The sequence below is a fragment of the Xenopus tropicalis genome, chromosome 1 (genome assembly GCF_000004195.4).
Source record: "Xenopus tropicalis strain Nigerian chromosome 1, UCB_Xtro_10.0, whole genome shotgun sequence".
Lineage (NCBI taxonomy): Eukaryota > Metazoa > Chordata > Amphibia > Anura > Pipidae > Xenopus > Xenopus tropicalis.
This window is the reverse complement of record NC_030677.2, coordinates 34,532,685-34,535,473: the sequence shown is the minus strand read 5'-3', so window position 1 is coordinate 34,535,473 and position 2,789 is coordinate 34,532,685. Positions and strand designations below refer to the sequence as shown.

The following is a 2,789-nucleotide window of genomic DNA, read 5'->3' as shown; positions in this document are numbered from 1 at the left end:
TAGCGCTGAATAACTGAGATGAGGCGGGGACCATATAAGATTATTAAAAAGACTTGAAATGAAGTGGATACACTCTCTGGGTACATTCACCCCTGGGGGTTTAAATCACGATTATACACCAATGCTGTGAAGAGATATCTGCTTGTGCTATTAGGTAACACTTATTGATTTATATGTTTATGGGTCCTTTTCTTTTTCTTTTCAGAAGTATGTGGCTTCTAATCTGCTTGACACTGAAATGTTTGGTATAGGACAGCGGATCCCAAACTACGGCCCCCCAGGGGAATTTACCAGTCCGCCACTGCGTCCTCACCCCTGGCAGCAGAGAGAGAGAGAGAGAGGTCTCAGCGGGGAGCGGGACGGGGAAGCTGAGAGGGAGGACGGACGGCAGGTAGGACGAAGGGAGCACCGGGGGGAGGAGTTGGGGGGAAATGCGACCTATTTGGGGCACATTTCGGCGGGTGGGGATGCTGGTGATGGTGGTCCAGCCCCCCAACAGTCTGAGAGACCCTTGATACGGCCCCTTGGGTCAGAAGTTTGAGGGCCCCTGGTATAGGAAGTCACATACAGAATCTGAGCAGACATTGCACGTTTGCAGTGATAAAAAGATGGGTCCCACTGGAATTTTTAACCAGTTTATTTTGGTTATTGGATGTTTATTCACTAGGCACTAAAATGTAATATACTTTGTATACTACACACATATATAAATATATTTGTATACTATAATATACTGGTATTAACAACATGTTTTAATACTTATTTGTATGGTTTCTGGTTATTGTATAAAAAAAAATGTCCTCTGGTATAATAGGAATTGTGGTCCATTTGATATTAGGCGGAGACATATGTCAATGCCCCTCCCCCTACTGAAGCTATGTGGCCTATGTAAGTGGATTGTTACACAAGTGATTGGTTTTGCTACAGAGCTGGAGTTGGGCTGTCACGTGTCTGGTTTTTTACACGGCTGTCAGATTTAAAACTGCCTTTAATTAGAGGTGCGCCAGATTCATTTCGAGATTTGCTAAATCTCAGCTTTTTTGCAAGATTCCCATTCTACTGAATCCCGAATGCCTGGGAGAACTAATTCAAAACCTTCATTATCACGTGACTTTACTCCATGGAATTATTAAGGTAACATTTTTTCTTCAATTTCTACATTTTTTTTAAATGTTTTTGCACATTGGCATACATTGGCACACTGGCATACACAAATTAGAGTTATGGATTTAGTTTAGTATTCAGCTGAATCTTTTGTGGTGAATTTAGTATTCAGTCAAATCCTGTAATTGTGGCTTCAATGCATTTTTACATAGATTTCACCTATATGGCAATGTATATTGTATAAAGACCATGTAGCATATACTGTACCTGTATAGCATATGATTAAGGGACCTATATTGGTACCAAGGGGAAGGATTATTTATTCAATTTTAAATAATTCTATCCAATAAGTGTTAGAGCACATAGGGGCATAAGAGTAGGACCTTTACTGCTCAATTAACAAGCACTTGTACTATGGGCAATGTTACATTCTGCACCTAGTGCCGGATTAAATATTGGGTGTTAGGTGCAAAAAGCAGCATTAGGGGAGCAGACTAGATCTTAGTGCCTGCCATAGGGCTTATATGCAGCCACTGTTATATTCATTAGGGATAGATAGCTTGCAGCAATTTCTAAAGTTCAGAAAATGCCCTATTGCTATTTTTTATTTATTTTTTTTTGCATTGTTATGTAAATGCCCCCTAATGTGACTAAAACGGCAGAACATAGTAGTTAAATGTTCCCTGAGGAAGGCAGTGAGCTCAGAGAAAGTGAGTTAACTCTGCTGGTCAGTCCTACTGTCTAGCAACTTGCTCCCCAAACATTATATGGACACTTTCATGTAAAACCCTGTTCACACTAGAGAATTTCATCAGCTTTTTCAAATAAAATAATGACATTGTTTGTTTTCTCTTGTTTCTGTATTTTCAGCTAAATCCTTCAAGCAAAAGATAAAGACTATTCTGTTCTTCATACCAAATGTTTCACTGCAGATTTAGCTGCATTATAGCTAATAGAAATGAATGCTTGCATTCAAAGTTGATACACATTGATGCCTTTTTGACTGCCAACATTCCTTCCCATCTGTTTGGAGAGAGAAAGTTAGAGGTTGATTGTGTTCATGCCATGGGGTAGAAGTGCCAGCCAATAATGGCTTCAGTTGGATAATAATAGGACTAATACTTCCTAAAAACAGATTTTCTGCTGGATAAATGTTTGGAATACCAAAAAGAAAAAGAGCGCCACAATATGGAGGTTTGTAGTGTCTCACACCTGTTCAGGCTGGGTGCCAGGAAGGATATTGTGTGGCAGAATACTAATAAACTTAATGTACAAGCTTATCTTTATCATATTCTGCATTAAACAGACCAACACTCCCATGATCTAGCTCACAGATCCTTTGTACTCAGATTTTGTTTCCAGGCTTACACAAGTAAAATATCATTAAAGCTTTATTTGTTTTTGTTACTGTTTCCTTATTGCTTTTTAACTATTTACTTGCTTTTATGAATGTTTCAATGTATCATAGCCATTACCCCACAGGCCGGCCTAACACTACCTCAGTAAGTAGAACTCAACTTGTATGGAACTCCTGTAAGAAGAAGCCAGGAGAGAATATACCAAGCGGCCGTAGGCTGACACCGCTGGCAGCAAGGACAGTTTAATGGTCTCCATTATTGGTGATTTCCACATCGTATAAACAGACATTAGGATGTCTCATAGCCCAAATAATTATTCATGCTCTT

General features: G+C 39.5%; 1 long non-coding RNA gene across 1 annotated transcript; it reads left to right on the top strand.

The window, feature by feature from the left end:
• Positions 1–349: 349 nt before the first annotated feature.
• Positions 350–2,501, top strand: LOC116408444. The gene is made up of 3 exons (XR_004220935.1): positions 350–391; positions 1,048–1,134; positions 1,975–2,501. It is a non-coding gene; the product is annotated as an uncharacterized LOC116408444 (long non-coding RNA).
• The last annotated feature ends 288 nt before the right edge of the window (positions 2,502–2,789 follow it).